Source organism: Anser brachyrhynchus (genome assembly GCF_964034855.1).
Source record: "Anser brachyrhynchus genome assembly, chromosome: 18".
Lineage (NCBI taxonomy): Eukaryota > Metazoa > Chordata > Aves > Anseriformes > Anatidae > Anser > Anser brachyrhynchus.
In genome coordinates this window covers 2,184,717-2,211,883 of record NC_137711.1, presented here as the reverse complement: position 1 = coordinate 2,211,883, position 27,167 = coordinate 2,184,717, and the positions used below count along the sequence as shown (strand labels likewise).

At 39.6% G+C, this 27,167-nt stretch overlaps 1 long non-coding RNA gene across 2 annotated transcripts; it reads left to right on the top strand.

Moving 5' to 3' along the window:
* Positions 1–27,167, top strand: LOC308179844. 2 transcript variants are annotated; one of them, XR_013940626.1, is made up of 4 exons: positions 1–905; positions 22,790–22,885; positions 25,681–25,867; positions 26,716–27,167. It is a non-coding gene; the product is annotated as an uncharacterized lncRNA (long non-coding RNA). The 2 variants fall into 2 exon arrangements; XR_013940627.1 differs by lacking the exons at positions 25,681–25,867; positions 26,716–27,167 and adding an exon at positions 24,711–25,078.

Here is a 27,167-nt window from a genome sequence, read left to right as displayed (position 1 = left end):
GTTTATTGGGATTTCTAGGTTAGGCAGAAATGGATGTGTGATCTGCTCTCTAAACTCAAGTAAACAGGGAACGTCTTGAACAATTACGACATAGTGGTTCGGCTCTTCTGTTTTTGTAGTCCTTTACTGGGGCCACAGATCTGAACCCTTCTTGGTGGCAGGAGGAAAACATTCAGATTGGCGCATGGAGTTAAAAAGATACTGAGTTTAGGGGCAAAGCTCAGAGCTATCAACATGGGCTATCGATACGAGATCTGCAGTTCCAACTTGACAGCTCTCAAGTTTAAATATTATAAATGAATATTTCTGAATTTGTGATAGAAATCAAAATTTGGGAGCTACATTTACCCAACCTTTTTCTGCATCTCTAATCATTAAGAGGTTATTATATATATTAGAACAGCATTAACAGTACATTTAGGGTATCCTTGTGTGTGCTAGTACTAGTGTAATTCTTAGGAAGTTCAAACAAAGATTCCCCTTATTGGAAGGCTGCTTTTCCTGTGTTTGTTATAGAAAACAGTTTATATATCTGGCAAATTGTGTAATTAAAGTCAGGATATTAATTAGAATGCTAAACAATGCTACACACAAGACTTGGAGTACTGCTTCTAGGGCAAACCAACAGAAGAGAGTGATCCCAGCTGGAACTTTGAGTGATCTTGATGGTGCAAGGCCAAAAACATTTGGGTCTGAGCACCCAGGTGTGAACGATTGCACTACAAGGCAGACCCTGAATATAACCCTCCCCTGGGGGCTCTGCTGAGTTTGGCATCTTTGGGGAACTGCTTGTAGCAAAGTTCCTGCTTTGTGCTATAGTTGGGTTGAATATTTAGTATTTAGCCTAAGTGAGCTTGGAAGAAGCCAGTTTGTCTATGGGAGCTGTGCTACAGAGAGTTGCTCAGGTAAGTTATGAGCTAAATTCAGTATGAGTGTATTGGCTTATCTAGTTTTTCAGTGGTTTTGGTAGTGAGCATTTTTTGTGCTAAAATACCTAATGCGATAAAGATAACATGACTATTTAGACTTCAGAATTTCTAAACCGAGACTGAGAAGGAAGAGTAAGCAGAAGATAACTTCTGAAGATATTATATAAAGAATTTTATATTCCTGGCTGTTTTGCTGGAATAAACTCTTTCTGAAATATTTTTTTTTTTTCTGTGAGGAAAACAAATTGAAACATTCCTTCCTACTCTTTTCCTTTTGCAGATCTGTCTTTGAAATTACTTAGAAATGGTCTTTTTAGTGAAGCTTAATCTATTTTCTTATATCACAATGATGCTGCAGAAACAGCTTCTCCTGCTGTACTTTGTCACTTAAGCGTCTGTTTGCCAGACTACAGAACAGCATGGATATCAGAAAGTGGAAAATGATAAGGATTTAACAACTATTTTGGTGAGCTTGGCTCAGCCACTTGTTACTTTTTTTTTAAGCAATTTGTCTGTCTCTAATGCGCGTGAGGAGGCGTGTATCAGCACGGGGTTTTGCTGTGCTGAAATAGCACTGCTCTGATCAGCAGAGAAATGCTGCATCATGATAGTGAGGTCTGGGGGAGCATCCTGTCCCCTGGCAAATGGGTGTGTGCGTGTTGGGGAAGGGACGTGTTAAAGCTTCCTTAACCTAGATGAAGTGGGGACTAGAGTCGTGGGCAGGAAGTCAGGAGTCAGAGCCTAGTGAAGCCTATTAAGATGGAAAAAATGAAGTAATCCAGTACAGTAGGCTATTCAGGTCTGAAAACAGTGAAGTGGGAAAGGCGAAAAGGACATGGAGATTGAAATTCAGATGAAATTCAAGGGTCTCTGTGCAGCAGCTGTAGATCATGTCTGGCAAAGCAAGTGTTTATTTGGACAATAATAGCCTTGAAGCCTCCTGATAAAACCATCTCCTTGCACTTCAATCCATAATACTGCCAAAGGTTTCCTTAAGTATTCCCTTCTACTGGGATGTAAACCAATCCCTGCCCCAGTGTCGGGGCTCTCATTGTGTATGGAGAGCGGAAGGGGGGTATGAAAATGATTTCCCTTAAAGCAGGCAGGCAGAAAAAAAAAGGGAGGGAAAAAAAAAAGGAGGAAGGGTCAGTCTTTTGTTACCTTTTTTTAATCCACATCTTTAATTATTTCCTTGGAAAAACAAACTAAGCAATGGATTCTGGACTTCTGAGGAAACAACAGAGGAAGTAGCCTGTTTTCTGAAGCCCCCTTGCCATGTGGTTGCTGCTGTGTGCCTTTTGTCTCCCTGGCTTCCTGAACATGGATGGAAAGCGTGCCCATTTCATAATCCAGCTTCACTTCTCTGCTGCCCTCCCTCTCCCTTGCCTGTCTTTGTACAGTTGATAGGAGAAAGGAACCAGCTGCAAAAAAAGTCTTTTCATGTCTATCATGCTCCTTGACCCCCCTTCAACACCTTCTTATGCCTATTGGGATTTTCATGATTTCTAATGTTACGTTATGGCAAGCGCCTTCTGCTGAACTTGATGGGAGTTTGGCCTGAGATTAACAGCTGGCTACACAATCTTAGTACAGTTTTTAAGGAGAAAAAAAATTCTGATCGGTTTTCTCCTCTGCTAAGAAATTCAACTCAGGTTTCCCAAAATAGGAGAACATAGAAACTGGTGTTGAGTTTAAGACATAAATGAATTAAAACAAGTCTGTCTTTGGACTCCAGGTTTAAGCTCAAATATGGAAATTCATAAAACATGTGGATGAATATTAAGAGCAAATTCCACACTGTACTTAACTGCCTTGTGAAGTACTAGGAACTCTTGGTTCCTTGAAGCAGATTTTAAAAAATACATATAAAAACACAGTTACAGAACTCTCAGCTCATGGGGAGGATAGGGGGGCAGATAAAAGAAATCAGAGTACTGGATGGCACAAAAATAATTGTTCTGTGATCTACCTTTAAGTTACAGTGCTGCTAGAAAAGACCAGATAATGCTGCTTCTTGGAGGAGTTGGAAAGAACAAAGAAAAGTATTCATTACTGTAAGGTTAAATATTTTCCTATGACTGCCAACTGTCCTTCAGGCTTTATTTGATTTTTTAATCCTACAACAGGAATGTTGGTGGATTTTTTGGGGGGGGGGGGGGGCGCGGAATGCTTCCTCTCAAAGATTTTATTTGGAAAGAAGCTTGTTTTGAATTAAACCCCCCAATTAAACCCTCTGACAACCTTGATGACATTTTATTAATTGATGAATATAATTGAAATCTAGAAGACAATACCTGATTCTGTAGTTTAACATTAAATTTCACTGTTGCATCCTACCAATAACAGTAATCTCCATCTATCTAGATCATCACCGCTAGAAAAGCGTCTGCTCTTGATCTGAAGAAAAAAGATGTAGAGAACTTGCTGATTCCTTAACAGTTCCCTTTGCTAAGCACGCTAATCCTTTGCTAGTAAATTTAGGCTTATTCAGCAACTTGTGCTTTCCTTTCCTCAAGGTATTTTTACTCTGGTATCAGGCTAGTTCAGCCCTCTTGGACAAACCTCAGCAGGTCCCTGCAAGGCTTTTTCTCAGGGTCTTTCGATTTTTGCACCCCTTCCCTGCACCCTCTGCAGCTTTTTGCCTCACATCTGTTTTAAAATCTGGATACCAGAATGGGATCAATCTCCCCAACACTCACCAAGAATGTACATAATAAAAAAGATACAGGCCACATTGCAGGAAAGCCGTCAACACGCTGCAGTGACTAATATATAATATATCAACCTGAGCTGCAGAGATCTAAGCTTTATTTAGTATCTTTTATGAGCTGTTGCTACGGAAATGGACCTCCCGAAATAAAAGCTGTGGTCACTGACGGTCTGTGTTCAGAAAGCATTGGTGGAGCTGTTGTAAATATAAACTCAAATGCAAAAACTAAGGAAAAGAATGGCAAATAATAGAAAGCCTTGGAGGTTATCATGAATCTTGCTGCTTTGCATTGATAAGCTGCTATCATTTTTCCTAAATAGGGAACTCAAAAGTTATCAAAGGTCCTTTAGGATAGGTAGTGGCATTCAGGTTTGGCTTGTATGAATATTTTGCGTTTTGGTTTTGGCTCCTCTGATGGGTGGGAAGTCTGTTAGCATTTTTCATGTCTATTATTCATGAGATCCGCCAGTGATTCAACCAAACTAAAGCTGGGCACTGCTGCGGGGTTACTGTTTAGTCTGTTGAGGTATAACTCAGTTCAGTCTTTCCTTTCCTTTCCACTGAAGCTGGCCATCGTGGCTGGCTAAGCTGGCGGAACGGTAAACGACAACTATTACAAATGATCGCTGGTGGTTCCTCGGACACCCAGAGAGCTGAGTGTATTGCATAGGGCAGGATGTTTCTGGCTGCTAGAAAATATTTCCATCACATGTCTTTGTAGGTAACTGACAAATATACTTAAAGAACCACTGCCCCATCCAACTAAACTGAGCAAAGACTGTTTAAAATACATTGCCTATTTCTCCTACCACAGTATTTCCCTTTCCATTTTTGTTACTGTCAAAAATACTTTTATCTACAGGTAGGAGAATGTTCTTCTAATCATCTACTGCTTTATATCAAAGTAGAGACTGAATCTATGGCGAGTAAGAAGAGCAATTTTTCATCTTTCTTGGTGGTAGTCAAGTTGAGTTGGTCAGGCTCCTCCTGCAGACACCAGGTTTCTGACTGAGTGGCATGATACTTGGGGTACTTGCATATCCATCCGTACGACATTTCCAAAAAACAATTTTATTAGTCTAGAGTCTAGTGGCAATATGAGATCTATTGAATAAAATCAATATGAGAAGACAAATGAAGATTCATCCCTACTTGGCTTGAAAACTTCACTTCAGTGTTAAAGCCAAAATTAAAAAAAAGTCACTCCACTTCAGGAGCTGGCCCAAAAAAGGAAGAATCATAATAAAGTTAAGCACTTTTCTTAGCAATCCAAAATACACTGGAGACAAATAATCTGCAATTTTCACCTTCACATTGTTAGTGAATTGTGGGTTTGGCCTTTGCAAATGTTAGCAAAGCTGCTAGCATGTACATGAAATAATTCAGCAAAGAAATTGGCCCTGACCATCATCAGAGCAGTGAGAAAACAAACACAAGTGGATTAACATAATTGCTTAATCAACAGCATTCAATGAGGGGTCTGCAAGTGTGCTGAATTAATCATCTCATTGTGAGGTGCATTATAAGTAATGAACATAATGAGAACTTTGCACAGCTGGGAACTATTTTAATCCATTAAGAAGCAAAATAGGTCTTGAAAAACAAGGGGTTTTAATCTATAGCTAGTCTTGATGTTGAATTTTGGGGTTAATTTCAGAGAAGCTAAAGGGGGAAATCATCTTCTTGACCTTCTGCCTGTCCAAGAATGACAATTCCATTCATAGGAATATAATCTTCAGTGAACATTAATAGATTCTATATTTAATTGGTCATTGTAACATATTAGTAAAATTTGCATGCTTTCATTGGGAATGCTGCATGAAATATTCTGCATATGGAGCTGACAGGATATAGTCAGATCCTTTTGTTAGGCACCATGATGTTGCTGAAGGTGAGGAGCTGTGGGGAGGTTTGAATGCCATCTTTTCTTCCTTGTATGTCTATTTCAGTCAAATTAGAAGGTTGGTGGTCTTTGTCTTGATACTCCTGAACAATAGATGAATAAATTCCACCTTCCATCTGAAACATTCAAGTTTTGTATATTGTACTGTTTGTATGGTCTTTGATTTCCTGGGAAAGCATAGATGGGGACAGGGAAAGCCCAGGAAACAAAGTAATTGCAAATGCCTCAGGAGAAGAAGCCTTGAAAACAACATGAGTCCAATGCTCTTTGTTACACAGGTCTCCACATGGTGGTGTTGGTTTAGGTCCCACAGATATTCCTTTCACACCAGCTGTGACTGCTGCAATCCTGCTAATTTGACTCAGCCCAAGTGCAGGGAATTTATTGTACCGTTTTTTAAAGTCTGACGTCTTCAAAGGAAATATTTATCCACAGTCATCACTGACCTGTGATGACTCAATCAACTGCAGACTGGCAAGAAAAACCAACTTACTCCAAGGGATTTAGGAGACAAAGTGCTCCCTTCTGGCTATAACTAATACATCTATGTTCCAGACCTCAAGGGTCACTGTTGGAGAACTATGCAAGCATCATCTCCCCCATTCCAGCTGGCTAATATTTCACTAGATTACTTAGGCAATAGCAAATATAGGTCATATTAAGCATGTGCAATATTCCCTCTCCATTTTTTCAAGCAGGACTTTCTCCTTTAAGAGCAAGAAAATGAAGACAAAACATTGAAATGGGATAAAGCAAATATTCATCAGCATGTTACGTGGTTTTGGCAAACATAGCCAAGAGAAACTTCTTATCTGTAGACATCCTCCTCCAAATCCATGCTGTCTCCTCCATGTGGTGTGTTAAATACTACAAAAATTCTGAGCTGATCCTCACAAAACTGATAAGGAAAATGTATTTTTTCCCCTTCCTGAAGTAGGTTGTTCAGAAAGGGACGCTGTCCAATTTGGAAGTGTTTGAGAAAAGTACTTAATGCATGAGATTTGAAAGAAAAGAATTGAGTCTTGATCACTACATTGATTTTCATTTGGCTATTGAAATCAGGAAGGAGGAAATATTTTTCTACTCAAACAGTTGGCAAACAAAAACCCAAAATAACCAGAAGACAAAATGTTTCTTGGCAATAAATACTAACTTAATAAAAATCAAAATTTTAGGGAGTCTTTGTTCACTTATTGGCTATATATGTATGGAGAAGGAATATCTCAGAACATATTTATGGTTATGATTAGTTTTCATGAAAAAATTGGATAATCATCTAAAGAGGTAAGACTTTTAGTTTAGCCTTCCCTCAGGTTAAGACAGGTCATTTTGAATCTTTTTATTGTTGTTGACAACCCTGGGCTTTGTGACTGGGCTTTCTTGGATGTTCTTTCTAAAATGGAAAAATATTTTGGATTTCCATTCAGATTCTGAACGCTATTAGTGGGAAATGAGAGTACAGAGCAGTTTATCATGGTTGATAATCTCTGCTGGAGCCACTCGGGGAAGCTGATCAGCTTGGAAACTCTTGACAATGTAATGCTTCTACCCTTACTAGGTTAAAGGTTGGACTAGATGATCTCAGTGATCTTTTATTTTCCAACCTGAATGGTTCTATGATAATCTTACAAGTAGGCTTCTATTCCGTCAAACAAAATGAAGGAATAAAAATGGTAATTAAGTAGGCATTTGCTTTCGAGGATACTCATTCTTCTTTCAGTCAAGAATGTCAGCAGTGCTGGTATTGAAGAATCTTTCACTCCACCTGAAAATGCTCTGTGCACAACCCGTTCTTCCAATTACATTCCTGATATGTGGTATAAACATTTCTACCAAAATCATGTTGTACAGATGATACCAGTTTGCACGTACAGCTGTGTTACTGGGGTCAAGTTGCAGCATGCCAAAAATAAGGTGTCTGCATTATGCACAGAAGAGGATTTTTAAAATCCGAGCCTCTCTAAAAAAAAAAAACAACAAAAAAAAACCTCCCAACTCTTGCAACCTCAGCACCTGCAACTTAAGTAACAAAAGCTAGGTGTTAACTTTGGCATTTGAGCAGCACTTCCGGCTTTGCAGCCAACCTCAAAGTTTTAAAATTTATTTTAATTTTACATTAGTACAAAACCCAAACTTGTAAAATATTCTTACAAAACAGGATTGTGTCAAACCATATGTTTTGGGATGGAAAGACAGGTTTTACATGCTGTATTTTAGTTCTCTCTGACTTGGAAAGGGAAGGCCTGAATTTTTTTCCCCATAAAGATTTTAATTAAACTAGGATGTCTTTCCTAAATATTTAGATCTGGCAAACCAGAATAGTTTGATAAGAAGACATTTAGTTAAACAGCATCTAGTAATTTCTAGGATTTTATTCTAAAAATCTTGGTAAAGTTAGCACATATAGTAGTAATGTGGAACTTACCACATGAAAAGTTATACTTGTGCATTCTTCATAAGTAGGTTTTCTGTACAGAAATATTTGAAGGATTGTATTAATGAGAATAGGCTTAAAACATCTTACATAACTAAATCTTAATGGTCTTTTATTTAAAAGTGACAAGAAAAGAGGAAAAATGCCTGTAGAGCAGCTGTTACATTTTCTTCTGTGCAGCAAAGAACTGAAAGATTATTAGTTCTAATTTTTCTTCTATGTGGTATTCTTGCATTATACTCTTATAAAACTGAAAATTCTTGTCTTTGGAGAACAAACAACCAAAATCTCAGCAGAGACAATATACAGAAACCTTAGTTATTGTAAAGGTAATAGATATTTGACCTGGCTAAGGTGTATTTTGCTGCTCATAAAAATCTAAGGCAAGAATGCATCCAGTTTAGGGAACAGCCTGACTGTCGATAGCAGGAATCATAAATATTCAGTTTGAAAATAGGCTAATTGAGGTGCTTTGCTTGAAATGCAATGGTTCATTCTGTTCTATGGGGAAGAAATTGTCCTCTGACTTCTTGCTACTGAGGTCTTTTCTACAAATGATGGGACTCCCGTGACAATTAAATAGTATTCTGCATAAATCCTTCATGAAAAGAAAATATCTGTCCAGCATGTTGATGTTATTCACACCAGTAGCTGAAGGATTCCCAAAATTTCAGCAGTTCATTTTCTTCAGGGAAGTCCTGGTATATGCAGGAGGAGTCCCTGCTATGTGCGACTCACCATTTAGCATTGTTACTCCAAAAATACTCCACTGGTGGGTTCTAGCACATCACCAAATAGATTTAAATAACTGTAGATCTCACAAGGAGAATGCTGTTTTTAAAAATAAAAAATAGAAAATTGAGATTTCATTTTCTGCCTCCCAACAGTGGCTAGAGGACACTAGGGAACTAAATGGCAAACCTGGCACTTAGTCCGTCTTTTTCAATCTCAAAGGGCCTCAGAGTTGATATAGGAGTGATAGTCAGGTATCATTTCTGATGGTGAGCAAGGCCCAAAGCTAAGTTTGGATAATTTCTTTCAACTGTTTCCCCTTTTTCTCTCTCTACAACTGCCTCCCTGGTTTCTGCTGCCACCAAGATGGTTGGGGCAATCTATGCCTGCAAACCAAGTCAGTCAGAAGAATATTTGGTCAGTTAGAAGGGAGATGATCTCTGTCATGGCATGCTTTGGTGATAAACCTGTGTACTCTGTGCTATATACGAATCTGACTGGTATGTGAATTGTGTAGCTTCTCTCATCACTGCCCTCTGAATATTTGTTACATGAAGGCTTCTGTATGTCTGCACTCTTGTAAATCTTTGTAATAAAAAGATTCCAAGGCCTTCTCTTACTCTCCTTCCCTCTCTGTTTCCCTCCCTCCTCCAAGCTTGCCCTGCTGGGCCTGCACAGTGCTTTATCTCAGTGCTGGGCCTGTGCCTGCTGAGGCCTCTCAGAAGGTGCTTCCTTTCTGGCCTATGTTCATGTTGGTGAAAAACAGGCCTCTCCAGAGTGTTTGAGCTGAAGGCGGATATGAAGTCAACAAGTATAATATGAAAATAAATAAAAATCCAGTTCAAACAAACCACTTGCCTCAGTAAATAGTTTCTGGCCCCCTTTCAGGACTGCCTAGAAAATCTTCTTAACTATCTTGTTTTCAAACAGCTTGAAGGCCTAATCCTTCAAAGCTTACCTTGTTTTGGAGCACTTAATTCAGCTCACATAGAAATTACTCAGATATTATTGTGTATTGATGATTCATGATGGCTTTGCTGGAAAATGAAAGCTAAGGAGTCTAATCAATAAAATAATTTAGTCTCTTTGAACTAGTTCCAGGTCAATTTTTCTTGGCAGTTTTTTCGCTTCCTGAATTATACTGACCAAAACCATGAATAATGATCTAAAATTACACAATATACAGAAACCATCTGTTAGATAGAAACTGGAAGGCTGATGTCATCAGGCTACTTCTAATCTGAAGCTCACATGTTGCCAGTGATGATGTCATGAGCTTGGCAACTCACTGGTAGAGTTGGTTAAGCATGAGTAGCAATGTAGTTTTCCCCAATTTCTACCAAAAGAATTCACTTGTGCTTGTTATATATAAAAGAAATGGAAGCACTGTGTGCTGGTATAACATCCTAACTGTCTGGTGGTAGTGTTAAAGAAATTATCATTTGTTTAGTGCTATTTTATCAACAGACCAGAGCCAAAGCAAAGTCTCTTGGACTTTCATCATGTTCTCTGTTAAGGATTTAATCCTGATCTATCAGGTCAATAATGAAATAGTTATCTGCTACCCATCTAGGTATGTTTCAGATAAGGCAGGTGCATGTGGATGGAAGGAACATCAGTTCCACGTGGCATTCTGGATGTTCTGGTTCAATTCCAGTGAAAGCTCCATCAAGCCTTGTACACTGGATTAAGTCTGGTGACACCGAGAATAACAGCAAAATTCCATATAATCTAAATGGATAAATGTTCTGCGTTGAAATTTGTTCCCCATCTCACTGATAATGTAAAATAAACTGAAACCAAAGCCTGGCTACCAGGGTGTTTTGACATTGCCAGGTGCTTCAATGGAGGATTAAACCCTTCCATAGGGTGCAGAACTGTGGAGTAACGTGTCCGTATAGAAATTCAGCCTGATCTCTGCTGGTGATGGTATTGAAGACAGAAACATGAAGCTTACTGTTCCTTTCATATGTTAGCTATTATTGCCACATTGGCATCTGTTTAATACGATTGCTTTCACTGGTTGTTCTTCCTTATTGAATATCGTAGATCACGTCTTCTACCACCGAACTGTGCTCAGTTGAATGGCTGTGGATAGAGATTTTCTCTCACTTTGCTGCCATTGAACCTGAAACCAGTCTCTGTGACTTCTAGAAAAGAACATCAGCACTCGAATTTTTAGAAAAGCCCTTAGCTTGGTGCTTCAAGAATTTTCCCTAAGATAATCTTCAAATGGTCTGAGGTTGATTTAAACTTCATATAAAATTTCACGTAATTTGTGCTTGTTTATCAAGATGTATAATTTAATTACTTTTATAAGTGCCTGAAAATATTTCTAGTTAGATGGAAATCTGTAAACAATCAAGCTTCTTATTTTAACATTATTTTCATTCTGCATTTAAAGCCTCGTAATATAGTAAAATTTTAGTTTTTCTTTCTAAATTCAAGTCTTATGCTCATCACATTTAAGGAGTTCAGTTGCTAAATTTGTAAGTTCTATTTTTAAACTAGAACCAGCTACTTCATGTGAGTACAAATTCACATTAGTTTATACACAATTATCCCACAAACTTGCTGGCTGTTACAGAAAAAAATATGAAAATACATTAAATGAGTCTAATATTGCTTTAAATGCAGTCACATTGAAATTTAAATGTCTCCATACACAGTTTTGTGCACAACAGCTGAAATGAGGCGGTTTTGAAAGCATAGTGCTTTGCTACGTCTGTCTGCTCTGTCAAGGTTTTCTGTATTTGCAGCATTATAAAACTGACAGCAGGCTCTCTAATGATAAAAATATTTAATGTTTTTTCTGTGGCAAATATAAGGTCGATCAGCTTTATGTACAGACAGACTTTGTTCTCTGTGACTGTCACAGCAATGGGAGGTATTTCTGCTACATTTTCAAAGCAGCAAGTAATTTGTGAGCTGAGAACGTGTAGCAACTGATGGCATAATTCTGTGAGCCAAAACTGTAATGCAGGTATGTCCAAAAGGCAACGAGTTGCCTTTCTCTGTTACAGAGCAAGCCTCGTTATTTCTCATTTTAAGGGGCAAGGAAGAATTCAAAAGGTCAATCTTGAATCAGAAAGAAAAGTAGGTTTGTGCTTTCTTTCCTGAAGGAATCGTGGTTTGCAATTGCTTAGCAAGCTTTGTAGTAAATTCACAATTTTCTGTGCACCCTGCTAAAGCCCAGAAGCATCTAACCTAAGAACTCACCACTGAATCAAGGCTTTTGTTAAAGTCCTGCTGATTGAAATCTGTGCTCCCACTGCCCTGGCTTACTAGATCTCCATGGCAACCTCACAGTTGATGCCTGCCCAATATTTTCATTGGCAGTCCATCAAAGGATTTGAGAATGTGTAAAGTTTGGGGCAAGAGAGCCAATCCGTGTTGTCTCCAGACACCAGGTCCCGTGTTGCTTCGTTACAGGAAGTCACTGGCTTTTGCTGGTCTCAAGCTGTGTTTGAGACAACGGCTTGGCGAGCGAGGGGTTTCTCTGCCTCCTCGTACTGTTGTTTGCTATGTACCCTTCATAAAGAGATTTGATTTATCTTTAAAGCACTAAAAAGTACTTGGAAAAGAAGCCTCAGCTTTTCTTTCTAGAGCTCCTCAGCACTTGCAGTGCCTGATTTCCACCTGATTTCTATCAAAGCATCAGATCGGTGGAGATGAATGAACAGAAAAATGATAAGCACGGGGAACCTTGCTAATACATATATCCCTAGGGGGTTACGTTAGTAAGCCCTGTCAAATTCCTTTATAATTTAATGAAATTTTGACAAATGAAAGTGACTGTATGTTTACAAAACAATTTTGTCTGACATTCACACATTCACATGTTGCTTTGGCTTAGATGAGAGATATGCTGGAGGGATACTTGTATTGCAACACCCAAACTGTGTCAACAGTCTTGTGTTACAGCTGCAATACCGGATCAGATTTGAAAAGAACCTTAACTAGGAAGGAAGCCCGGATTTGTTTTAAAGTCTGGCAAATTTGAAAGACCTGCTTTAACAGCAGCAGAATAATAAATACCTTTCAAGCATATATTTAAGGGATGCTGTCGGGTTGATTAAGGCTCCAAACCTAGTTTTTAATCCTTTTTTTAACAATGTAAGATTATTTTAATGAAATGTTTAGATTTTCATTCTATGACAGTTTTTTCATAGGCAGTTAACATTATCTGTATGAATTTTGTTCAGTGAGGTTACTCAGGTGAAGTTGATATTTACGTATTTGGCCTTTTAGAGTTAAGTAGATTGTATTATCCTAGGAAATGTGTTACAAACTTAGTAATTCAGAATGTCAAATTGATGGATAAACTTCCAAATGCTCCAAGAGTCATAATGCTATGTTGCTGCTACTGATGCACAGTTTTGGTGTGAAAATGCTGTACAGATAGCCAGCTATCAATTAACTAAAACAAAACCCTACTTTGACTGCAGAGCACGCCCCTAACAAAGATCACTTAACTGTAATCCTCCTAATAGGGACAGCAGCAGATAGCATTAGTCTCTTTTTTTCTTTCCAAAGAACTTTCAATTGTCTTGCTTTCTACCACCCAGAAAAATGGGAGAAAATACTCATCTTAATTTCCCTTTTTGGAGGAGGGGAGAGGAATATACATCTATAAATCTGTAGCCCATTCGGGACTTCAAATGCTTCACTTATCTGGTATTGTAAACTTGGAGCTGTAGAGTAATACTCACCAGACAAGTCATAAATCATGACTAAAGACAGGTGCAATAAATACCAGTGTCAAAAAGTTACAAAGTAAAATTATATTGTTTTGACAAGATGTCCAGATGCGTTGACAACAGAGCAAGTAAATGGTCTTTCTCTGAGAGTCTGTATTAGTGCAGAGGAGGCTGAGGAAGAAAAAAAGAATCTAAAAAGACCCAAGAAAAATAACCCTGAAGCTTAAAGGCTTATCATGAAAACTATGTTACTACTGCAAAACACCTAGGAACACATTCATTTTCTGCACAACCCTTCATTTTCTTTCTCAAGCAAACTGTCTGAGTGCATCTCCTTCTGTGCATCTCCTTTGCTTTGCCTTTTTAGGTACACAAGCACTGACAATTTTTTTTTGTACTGCAGAATATCCACAGATATTTTGTTTAGCTAGCTGTTTCTATCATCTCAATAGCATTTGAGTAGCTTTAATATATTTATGTAACTGCTCCCCATCACAAGATGTGAGTTCTGTTGAATATAAAAAGCTGGGACAGAAAACCCATTTCAGTTTGCCCATCCTGTTCAAGAATTCAGACATGCATCCAAGTATCTTTTTGAATGGAGTTGGAGTTGCTCTTGTATTTTAAATTAATATGGGGCTTTCATGACTATTTGAACTGGGGCCAGAAGTTTGAGCAAATTCCATGTTAAAATATTAAATAATTTGTCAAAAATTGAAGGTATTTTTTTAAAAACTTGACCAATTGCCCCAACCACGAGACCACCTCAAATTCCTTGCTTTCATGGGATCCTGTTGATGCTTGTAATAGATATTCCAGGATCTTGGGTCTCTTTATTTTCAGGAACATGCATGTATTTAACAGAACTCTTTCATGATGTTTTCACCAGAGTATCCTTGCCAAATTCTAACAACAGTTTTGGAACCTGGTGATATGCCTGGATTTTACTATTAAATAGTGGGGAGAAGACTCCTGTTCCTAGAAAAATTTGAGCACTAAAAGTATTCCATATGGTATATTAATTTGTGGAAATTAAATGCAGAGATACCTCACCAAAAATTGCTAGATCTAGACCATGTAGCAATTAAGAGCAATTGTATGGTTTGGCTGTGCAGGGCTCAGTCCTCCTGAGAAGTTAGGTTGTATTAAACCAGGTGGGACTTTCCACCAGTGAAATGAAACTTTGCTTCATTCCCTGATCTAGCTAAGACATTTTCACAGTTTTCCAAATCTGATTTATGCATTTTTGCCTGAAATAAATTCCAACGGCAGAATCTTAATACTGAAAGCAAATCTTGGTGTTTCTGCTCAGGTGAGATTTTCAGTTTTTGAGCAACTTTGCCTGTGCAAGGATGATGCTTTGGACTCCAAAAACGTGGCTGTACTGTAGATGGTGGTAGGACTGCTGAGGCTTGGGCTGCCAGGCCAGACATCAGCACCCTGTAAAATCGAGCCAATATGTTTCTGTTGAAAGGAATGCGCTACCATAAATGAAGGCACTTGAAGGTCAAAGGTCACTGTGAGTAATTAGCCCAGGCCATTAAAGGAAGAATAAAAATAATGTTTTACAAGCTGATAGAAAAGAAAGTTTAAAATATTCCTTAGAGGAAAAACTAAAAATCCAGCACCATGTTTGATTGTGTCCATGCATGTGCACATGCACGTAAGAGTAATGCACACATTTTCTTTATGAAAGTATGTTTCTGGCCCAGTCTATGTATACATGTTCCATTAACACTGAGATTTTTGGGGAAAAAGTAAATTGTCCCATGCTATATATAATATTTTAAAAGCTACCTTTAAAATGGTCAAGTCTTTTTATCATCACATTATCTCCTTCCTCAATCTTAAAATCTGTTTGACATTGGAAAAATACACAAAGTTTGACAGCCAGGGTAAAGTGAAATCTGAATATATCCTCGGTATATGCTGGCCATTTCAAAGCAGCTCTCGGGAGAGCTGGAGGGATGCTGTGCTGTAAGAGTACGAACAATCCACAAAGGACAAGCAGCCTGTTGCCCACTAACCTGATGGATGAGTGACCCATTAAAGAGACTCCTGGGGCTATACAGTTGCCCATTTTACTTCAATGAAATCAAATATGCTTAAAGCTACGTAGGCTACAGTATAGTTGCTAAGTTGCACAAAATGTGAAGAGTCTTTTAGTGTAGCTTAAAGAAAAATCCAGATCATTAGTTGCAAGATGATACTTCAGTTCCATACCAGTTAGTAGTGCCTACAGGCTGTTGTTCAGTTGAATGTATGCACTGTGGTGCAGCATTTTGTATCCTTTGCTTTTTACTAATTAGGTGTGATTGTAATTAAGGTAATTTCAAGAGGTTCCCCATGTTGGGCTCCCATCCACCTGTGTACATGGTAGGCGGGGGTATCCAAAGTGGTTTTGTTCTGGAGGACTTCGAGCACTGTAGACAGCCCCACCTTCACCGCTGACATCTGCCAACCAAATAAAAGCTTTAAAAAAAAAATAAAATTTGGTTCTCTGAGCCCTGTCACAAATGGCTCTCACCAGTTGCACTAACAGTCTCAAAATAGTTATAACCAAAAAAAAAAGGCAAACAAGTTATCTATAGTCATTTTGGGAACCAACGTAAATCAATTTACTTCTCATCCACTTCCTCCTAATCCTATCCCAGATCAACTAATATCCACCACTTCCCTATCACTGGTGCTGGGCCTAGAGCTGGTTGCTGCATGACAGGGGTCAGGGATAACACCTCCTGTTAATCAGCTCTAAGATGGTTTCCAGCTCTTCCTGAGACCTTACTGCCGTAGAGGAGCCCTGTCAGCAGCAATTAGCATGAAGCTCTTTCAGAAGAAAAGAGACCTATTTAGTCCATTTGCCTCTCCGGTGTTTCCAGATCCTTCCTCAAAATGAAAAATGCTATTTGGTAATCTAAAAGGACATGTCACTGCTAAACTATATATTTTAGCCAAGGGTTTTATTACCCCTTGGGTCTGTGGCACAGAGGTCTTGACGCAGTAGGTAACAGAAGATGGCATGCCAACATTCATATAAAGGTTGGGATGGAGGGGTATGAAAAGTGAATAAGTAGGCATACAGTTGGCTTTCCCTCACGTGTCATCTTTCTCTGCACGTCATGCTACTAAATGCCTTTTGATGTGTTCAGAAGGAGCCCTAGATATCTAGAATTTTTTTTGTTTTCAGCATGGTTTGGTAAATTCTGTCTTGGACTGTTTCTATTTCACATTTTTGATAGATTTTTCTTCACCAGGGATTCTGCCATATTGCTAGAAGTTTGGACCACTTTGAACACACACGTCCTGTGCTGTTTTGTCTTGTTTTTGGTGTGCTTGTGGTACTTTGTCTGACTTTTTTCTTTCTTCTCCACCTTTACCTTTAGACCTCTTCATGACCTCGATGTCCACATTTCGCCTTTATCATAACTCTGCTCCCTTTTCCCTGGTAATGCTCATAACTCCCTATTGACCCTGTGCATCTCTTAGACGCTGCATCCTCAACTTTGCAATTCCCCACAGGACACTTAGACATTTGCTTTTAATCTGGACTCTGAGTTTATACCAAATTCTGTAAACAAAATCAGGAGGACTTTCATAAAGGAAAGCACACGCATATCACAGGCATTTTTGCTGACACTTTTGACTCTGGGCTTGATCTTTGCCCAAGTTGCAAAATAAAAAGGGCAGAGGGCAGAGTTCAAAAGCGGCCATTTACCTCTTGGATTATTGAAAATAAAACACCAGCGGAAACCCTCCTGAGTAATTTGAGGAAACTTCTCTCCCCCTCCTCCCCCAGGAAGGATGTCATTATATTGTTTTCTAAGGTTAGGTCTGTTTATAGAAATAAACACTTGAGTGAAAACAGGCATGAAATGCTAGAAAGCCAGCAAAGAAATCTAGATAGCATGTGATCTGAACCAGCACACAGATACCAGCAACTGTGCCATGCGACTGCCTCAAGTTCAAGCACCTCCTCTCCTGGATGTTGTCCAGCGAAGTACATTTTCTCCCAGTTTATTGGGGATTTACCTGTACGCTGATAGAGGCATTTGCATGTGTCTTTGGGGAAGCTTAATGTGACATGAAATTTAAAAAATAAGCTTATACATAGTAAAAATAAATTCAACAGTTTTGTTCCCATAAGGCCTTGAGTACAGCAGAAAATAATTTGATTGTCTTGCTGATATAGTCATTCAATGAAGATTTTAATAACCAAATATCAGTAATTGTGCTATCAGCTCCCATTTAAGGTATCTGAAGCTTGAGCTTTCAAATCTAGAAGCATCCCAAGACTGATAGTTACTCTCAATAATATATGTTGTAAACATGAATTTAAGCCGCTGAACCCCCCTTCCATGCTATGGGAATTTATTCCCCAAGTTTCTCCTCCAAATACTTGCATTTCTGTATGACTTAATCTGTGCTCCTTCCCAAGGACAGCAGTGTATGTTAGGTAGGATCACTGCCTAAAGGCAAGAAGCTGACTGGGAGTAGCTGGAAGTTCTTGGAGTGTATTTCAGATGAATTTACCGTTCTTTAGCTGACACTTGAGCATAGCATTTTCCCTTCATATCTCTGTATTTTTTCACTACCGTACTTATCACCCTCAGTTTTACTTCTCCCTGTTCTAGTTATTTCTACTTTCTCCTTACTGACCAATAAAGAGTTCATTTATTGTATTTTGTTAATTGACTTTCCACTAGGTGGCTGGGGAAGAGAGGAATTTTTTTTTGCCTTTCTCCTACTTCCTTTCCACATATTTTTTTTCTCATTTTGCATCTGTAAACTGCAGCCATCAGTTTGGATCTATGACATTGTCGTAGTGCTTCAATGTTCCCATGCTTGTTCATTTGGGTATTGGTCCTATTCTCTCTTCCTTTCTGAATCTGGAAGTAGAAATAGGTTGAATAATACGTAGACAATAAAACTGGGGGGGAAAAAAAGGCACAAAAACCCCTGGCATTATATAAAAACTGAAGTGTTTAGGGGAGTCCATAAATCATTCTTCCTGCCACATCTGTTTTTATTTTGAAATTTATCAGCCTGCTTATTTGCAATGGGGATTTTTGGGGGGTTGGGGAGGAGGAGGGAAAGGTTGCAATATTAATCTCCCAATGTGACTTATAGAATATCAGAGAATAGGGGAAAGAAAGGCTTTTAGCTGGTTTCTGCTTTTCCTTCCTCAAGACTGGAGATAAAGATTGGCTGCACACCGTGAGCTTGGCTGAAAAGGGCAATTCATGCATCCTTTCTTATCAGTCCTCAGAAGGCAGAGCTGGAGTTCACCCTGCACACTGTACAGCGATAGTCCCGCTCCCACATGGGGAGGTTGGTGGGTGTGTGAAGATAAGACAAGCTTAAAGCTGATACCTGTCCAGACAAAATGGGCTTTTTTCCCCTCTCTCTGGTCTGCAGGGAACATGTGTGGGCATCTTTAAAGACACTGGCAATGATAAGTTTTTGTCTGTTCTTCACGTCTAGAATCAAGTGGCAGTCGGGGGAGCGGGAAGTCGGCACAGATATCTGGCTCTAATGAGCCTTACCCCTTTCCCAGAACTTTGAGCAAGTTGCAAGCAATAGCCTCATAGTCCCCCTCCCTTCTGATAAAGATGATGTTTACTTGACGTCGTCTCTGTCCCATTCTGTGACAGCAGCGGCTGATATACTTGAGTTGGTTTTGCATTTCAAGACCTGACACATGATCTTCAATACAGGGCTTCTGCTTGTGTGGATGATGCAGAGTACACAGATTGGCTTCCTTCCCTTTTTTTCCAAGATGACATTTTACAGCGGAAGTGAGTGCAAGCACATCTCATAGGATATAACAACAGAATCCACCTTTTCTACATAAAATTTCTTAGAAGAGAAATTTAGGCACTTCAGCCACTTACACTTTTATTTTTTTACTTTGTCTTCCTGCATAGACCAGAGAAATGCAAGAAGAAAAAGCAGAGAAGAACATGGATTTTTTTTTTTAATTCACATATTTGTTTTTTTTAATTTAGTTGAAGAGAATGACCCTTTTCCATGAAAGTATATAAGCTTTTTTATTTTTATTCTCACAGGTCTGGACACCCCAATGACAAAACTTCAAGTATGAAGCTTCCCTATACTCTTAAAGATTGATTCAATTCCAAAGTGATGACACTCAATATCTTTACCTATTTCTATGCCATAGTATTTTTACTTTATTCCAGTTCAAAGCAGAAATACTCATTTATTATGATGCTAGACTAAAGCTCAACTTTGAGCCTGTTCTCCATCTTGAGTAGGTATTCCTGTCTCAGTCTCCCAAACCCCATGTATTTATTCCATCATTTTGAACTCTCTTCCATCTTTGGTCGCAAATGAGATGTGGATGTTATGATTATTTAAATCCATATCTGATGAGTTGAAACTGATGTCCAAGGCTGTGCTCTACACAGCTGGCACATACAATCAAGGGTCTGTACTATGTTGGTAGCTTCATATTTAGAAACACTAAGACTCTTATTCTCCCCTTAGTGTAAGAAAGGATTAGCAGAGGTATTGGAGTTACATCAGTGCAGAAGCAGTGTAAGTGAGAGGAGAATGCATTTTGAGTACTGATGTGTGTTACAAACATATATTATAGAAACACACGGATATCACCTACTTAAGATGGTGCAAATGGGCTGGGTTCCCATTACTGGACCTGTTAGTGAAGGGAAATATTTACCTTGAAAGAAAATCAATGATGCCAGACAGACGGTAGACGCGAATGATTTGGTACAGATGGAGACTGTGGGAGGAGACTCAGGCAGGAGCTACCCCTTATCAGCACAACATTATACTTCATACCCAGTACAGTGGTGTCCCATTCTAAACAGAAAGCTGCTTGTACATATAACGTCATTTTTGGCCTGCTTTTTCTTTTTTTCCCTTTTTTCTTATTAAATTTGGTTCTTTTTCCTCCAATTCTGTGTTCACAGATGAAATTCTATTCAGCCATGCCTGTCTATGCTGGACTGAAAGAGCTACCACTAAACTGGCAGTAAATATGGCATGTCCCATGCTTTTCTCCCCCTGATAATGTCACTGCCTCAAGAATAATCTACAAAGTGTCTGGACAAGGGCATATAAGACCACACCTTAGGAGACATCTCATCCACGGCGAGATGGCAGCAGCTGATTTTGTTATTGCCCATTTTACTGTCTTTTATTCTTTTTATGACCAGTGCAGTCCATTGAACTCATTGGAAATTATTTACTGCTGCTTTTATACAAAAAGATAATCATGTAATCATCACTATTCCACTATTAATTAGTGGCATGTAATTTCCTGGACTTACGTTGCAATTTTCTTCTGGTTTTGAGTCACACCCTCAAATGTGAATTTGGGATGAATGGAAACTAGACATTCAGGCAAAATTGCCAAGTTTCATCTCTCAGCTTATTGTCACAGGGATTTTCCTACTTAGAAGGCTCTTCTCTGCAAAGCTGATTCCAGTTTCTTTATCTGTAAATCAGTCTGCAAATCACAAATGCACAAGCTTTCTTGCTGGATAACCCAGTCTTTGCTTTCAGATGAATACAAACAGATTTCAAGTGACATCTAGTATATTATACTTCTGCTTCAGTTTGCAATTAAATGAACATGAATGAAGTATAGAGTGTTTTTTTAAAGCTGATCAAATTTTTTCCAACCACCAACATAGATTATATATATATTCAACCGGAATTTCTGTGACGACATCAGGATTATGGTTATTTTATCCAAATTAGTCTGCCCAGCCCAAGCAGTTTATTCATGTTCTCTCTCTTTTTTAGTTGCCTTCTAAAAATAAGGTGAAGCAAATCACTGAAATACAGTTTTCAAACTCCTGTTTATACAGACCATGTTGACTTAGCACTTGAATTGCCTGTCTCATTTAACTGATTCATGGTGCAAGAGGATGCTGCAGTCTTGATTTGTAGCCCAATTGATATTTTGCTTGCCCTGAGGCTACCACAAATGCTGGGGCCTGGTTTGCATTGAGTGATTAGTCCTGACAGCTGCAGGAGACAATTACCTTGCCAGGCTCACATGAAATGCTTGTGTTGGACTGTTCTTTCCCCAAGGACTGAGCCCTACCAAATTCTGTATGTAGGACTGAAAAGTTGACTCCCACAAGATGAACTGTGAGATGTACCTAACAACCAGAAAAGTAAAGCTAAAACGGTAGTGAGCATGGGAAGAAGTGCTTCCTTTAAGGAAACCTCGTGCACTAATTCTCATTATTAGCAGTTAATACAACAACAACAACAAAAAGTGAATTTCAGTTAATCATAATGATCTACTCCCCTCAGTTATTCACATCAATACATTAGTACTAAATAAATTCCTACAGCATTGTGTCAATAGGCAGTCTTTTTTTTTTTCCTTTTCCCCCACCAGTCCTGTAGGAACAGTTTGACTGGAGTTCCATCATTTTCTTTTTCTATTGTGGATCGGTCTGTTCTTTCTGCTGCTTTAAATAATTCACTGTCTTCAGCTTCCAAAGTTTTTGCTTGTGTGGTTTTTTTGTTTTGTTTTGTTTTTTTAGCTAATATGAGCAGAACATTCATAAAGGTCTATTTTCTGGAAACAGAAAAATATCCTATTCCTAATACACAGTACAAATTGATAAAATAAAAACAAACAATATTCTTGAACAGGAGGCTAAAGAGTGAATTTCTTAATGAAAAATGTCACAGCTTCTTTGCAAAATAGTTACTTTTAAGGAAAAAAGGTGCTCAAAATCTGAGCGTTCTGCAAAAGATACTAACCACCCCTGAATAAGTGAAGAAAATCCCCAAAGCCATGAATTTCAAGGATTCTCATCCATTCTCAAGAGAGAATAACTCTTGATGGGATCAGCTGTTCACAGCCTTCATAGAAAAGAAGGGCTGCCTGATTTCAGTTGTGTTAGGGAATGATGGTATATAAGAGGCTACAGATAAGTAAATCTGGAACAGTCTTCAAGTCCCCAGAACTGATACATGGCAGAAAATGGTATTTCCAGATCCTTGCAAATTCTTCTCTTTAATATGAACCCTAAAGCTTGCTTTAGACAAAAGCCAGATTTTGTATTCATAATCCACTGGAGCTTTATAAGAATGTAAATAACAGTGTAAAGGACCAGAATCTTTTTTTTTCTTTTCTCTCTCCCCCCCCCCCCCCTTTTTTTTGAATATAGATATATCCATAAAGAATCTTCTTATAATCACCACCTTGTTTTACCATCTCGGCTAACTAGAGCTTTTGGAGCAGTAGAAGGAGATATAGGTTTATAGAGGGGGGCTACAGGCAAATATCTTAATTAGCTGTTACCAAAACCTCTGAGCCATATGGCCACCATAAAAAAGGGGACTTTAATACACTGTTCCATTTTATGTCATCAGTTGCAAGCTATGGATTCACTCTCACCCCCAGTAACTCATGATTGCACAGAAGAAAACCTCTGAAGTGAAAACATAGACCATCTGTTAGTGATACGGGTAAGCCATGTATTCTCTACATACATATATACATTTCCTGCATTGCATATGATTTCAAATATTTGCTCTTGGAACTGCAAGGTGTCCTACTGTCATAACAGTCAAGTTATTCATTAAGCTGTCAGCACCTTAGCGTATTGCTCCCACACAGGGTCCATTTCTGATTTTTCCATTCCCCCTTGGAGAACCCACTCACTCATCACCAAGTGCGGTTACTCTCATAACGGGTGCAACTGAGATCCTCATGTCAACATATGTAAACCAAATCTATACCTTTCTATTGCGACGATTCCAACTCCTGAATTTCCTAGGGCACTAATGGATTTTGAGGGCCAGCCTGAATTTGCAAGAGTTTTGTTCATATCAACGTGATGCAGTTCTTGGCACAGACTTCTGAGTCAGTGCCGTGAAGTATTAAAAGCTGAGAAGTAGAGCAAACAAGTATCAACCAAAAGCAAACCATGATTGATTTCAAACCCCCATGTTTTGAAATGAAGCTAAGCAGACAGTTTACAATAGCAAAGCCAAGGCACCAAAGCTGTACAGATCTTTGCCTAAAAAACAGCTATTATGCTAAACCTGACCCATAGGCTGTCCGCTTTCAGAAGAAAGGTAGTTTTTGTTTATTACAGCTCAGTGGAATAGATAATATATATACATACATGTTCCAGGCAATGATTCACTTCTAAGGGATACTGGTTTCTTTATTTCTAGATTTAAATATTTCTGAAAATTTCTCATAAACCTTTCAGAAGCCTGAAGCTGAAAGCTGCCTCTTCACTAGGAAAAAATATCAATGTTTCTCTTTTTGTAATTTTTCATGACTCTGCCTGACTGCATTGTGAATATAGACTAGTTGACATCACTCATTTCTCTGCATTAACCTACAGTTAGTTAGTAGGAAGCAAATTGTTTAATTTTGCTGAGTTTCAGAGGTACCTCTGCACCATTACATCATCTTGTCACTTGCAGAAATTAGTGCTAAGCCTCATCACAGGGCAGCGAACGTGACTAATAGTAAAGAATAATCTAAGTACCCCCAATAGATCACAGAAGGAAAGAGGTTTGACTGTTCCTACTGAATGAAGGGCAGTAGTGAATTCATGATCAAGTTTACAGCAAAATGTCCTGTCTCTAGTTAGGACCTCCCATACCATGGGCAATGGTATTGGCAACCCTTTGAACAATTCCCTGTCCTTCAGTCCTAAACAACCCCTTTTTGTACCTGAGTTTCCCAATGGTGAGTGGGAAACTCAGCATGATGACCGATAAGTCACTTTTAATGAGCAGTAGGACTAGAGGGAATGGCCTCAATGGCCAAGGAAGGTTTAGGGTGGAAATAAGGAGATATTTCTTCTCAGAAAGAGTAGTCAGGCATTGGAACTGGTTGCCCATGGAGGTGGTGGAGTCACCATCCCTGGGGGTGTTTAAGGAAAGGCTGGACATGGTGCTTAGGGACGTGGTTTAGTGGGTGATATTGGTGGTAGGGTGATATTCGTGGTAGGGTGATGGTTGGACCAGACGATCTTAGAGGTCCTTTCCAGCCCTAATGATTCTATAATTCTCACAAGGTTTCACACAGTAACACCCCAGTTTAGCACAGCACCTTTTACCCTCACATAGTTCCTAGATTATCCTAATTTCCTTCAAAGGATTTGCCCCAGTGGCATTATTAGTGATGTGCTGTAAATACCACGGTTATCAATATAACTTCTTAGTGTGATCTTGTCATTGCACCAGGCTTAACACTGGCCTGGCTTGTTACTACAACTGGAGTGCGAGACACATGTGACAGTCGCTGTTCTAACGATCTGAAATATTTCAGACCCGGTGAAGGCAACGGTGCGCCTCTTCAGGGCCCTGTCATGGCTTCAGGCTGCTCCACCATGGCTGAGGCCTGCTCACGCAGGCACCACCTGCCCCATCTGGGCTGATCCTTTCTGTGCCATCTCGGGTCCTGCCCTGCCTGTTTCTTCCATCTCCTGTCCCTGCCTGTTCCTGAGTGCCTCAGCCTGCCTCTGGCCGTCCCTGCCTGGCCCGCAGGGCCCGAGACCGCGTTCCCGCCGTCGCCCTGCAGATGGCAGCGCGGTGCCGCCGCTGCGAGACCGCTTTTTTCCTCTCAGCCCTTAGCGGCGGTGCCAGTTTTTACCTGGCGTTCGTATTTAGACAAATATGTATGTATAGACTGGTTAATTTTGAACGATTTTCATGGATTTCAGATAGAGAGAGAGAAGGAGCAGCCACGCTCCTGTCAGCGGGGCGTTCCCGACAGCTCCCCTCCTCTGCGTCCCCTCAGGCGGTGCCCAGCCCGCCCCTGCCTCGCTGTGGGACAGGGGATGGCCTTGGTTGTCAGACCCGCACCTCCGTGGTGGCCTTTTGTGCCTGTGGGGAAGCCTGTAGCCTACCCCAGCTCCATGTGCCAAATCTATTTTCTTTCACTTGCTCAGTTTCTGTTTTAAGAAGTACACATCTGTATTTTACTGTGTCGTGGCTGGCAGGAGGTTGGTCACTGTGGTGTGTAATCTTGGCACACGGAAAGCTGTGTGCCATGAGTGGAGGTAACAGAGCTCCTCTGGCTGCAGCCATGCCCTCCCATCATCATCTGATTGACACGCCAGCCCCTAAACATCCTTCCCTAAATGCCACCATTTAAGTTACTCTGACTAACAAACAAATGATTCTGAAACAGGTGGGGCAACAGCATCTGTATTGCGTAGTAAATTTAGGCTCCTTTCTTGAGGAAATGAGGCAGAATCCTTCTGCAAGCCTGGTATCCCTATCATCTCCTTTTACAGGACGTAATGGATGGGCTGTCTGCACAGTAACACGACGTTTTGGAGGAGGCCAAGCAGTGTGGAAGGCTTTACGGTGGCCTGTCTGCACCTGAGGCTGTTTCGCTCTCTGTGACTGTTACCGCAGGATCCTTGTAGAAACAAACCGTATCACTCACTAGCAATCTGGTTTAAAAGAGACATAAATAAGGTCCGTGCCCAGAGTTCAGAGTGAAACGCATTATATCTTTCGCCGTAGTGTGGCGAACTTTTTTTTTTTTTTCAGCTCCGTGTCAGTGTTCCTTCTGGGCCTGTTTTTATTTCTTTCATCACTGTCAAATGCCTACTCCTAAAGCTCTACATGCTCACGCATTTTCAACCTACTCTATGGGTTATAATTGAGAAGGGGTATGTTTGCTATGACAGGAACTCTCAGCTGGCTCATTAGACCCTTCAGCAGGTGGGGGAGCCCAGAGCAGTTCATCCATCTAAATACAGACATTATTATGGCTGACCTTAGTTTGCAGTGTGAGTGACCTTCTGAAGGCTTTTAATAAATGTATCGGATGATTCCAAAAAGCAGTCCCATGCTGGGCAGCTAGATAAGAGCACTGTCATGTTAAACATTCCATAGGAGTTTGTCTAATGACGTTTGATGAAATCAAATCTCAGAAAAATAGCTGATTTATTTATTAATCCTGGCCAAGTGTTCATAACAGCAGAGTTCGGAGTAGAATCATCTTTAAGAGGTGGAACTCACGTTTTGAATAATTTTAGTTTCACCAGAATATTCTACTTCAAATTGCTGTTCAGTCTTGTGCCACTGTTTGTGTATACATTTCACGTTCATAGTGTACATGGACATGTATGATTGTCTTTTCCAAAAACGAGAAAAGAAAAGAAGTTCATGTCCAGTGGCTGTGGCTTTGTTTTGTCTGGATAAAATTATTCACCAGCATAGCAAAGAGTTAGAAAACTTCCAGAAGTAAATATTTATATATATAAATAATAATAATAAAAAAATCTTTTTCATAATTTCTATCTCCATTTCATTCTCAGGTAGCTACAAGCTTAGATGAAATTTTGTAATGTTGAAATGGATCTTCTGAGAGGAGATGTCCTGGCCAGGTTCTGCGGCCTGGCCCGGCCTGCTCGCTGCGGCCTTCCCGTGGCACAGCCCAGCCCATGCCCAGCAGGAAGCGGGAACTGTATTTTTTTTCCAGACTGGATATCAGGAAAAAGTTCTTCACCGAGAGGGTAGTCAGGCACTGGAACAGGCTCCCCAGGGAAGTGGTCACAGCACCAAGCCTGACTGAGTTCAAGAAGTGTGTGGAAAACTCTCTCAGACACATGATCTGACTTTTTATTTCTTTGGGGACCCAGGAGTTGGACTCGATGATCTTTGTGGGTCCCTTCCAACTCAGATATTCTATGAGTTTTCACAGCTTGTACTCAGATTGCTTTCCAACCCAGTCTGCTCAACTTGTGAGCACCAAAGCAATAAATAAGTC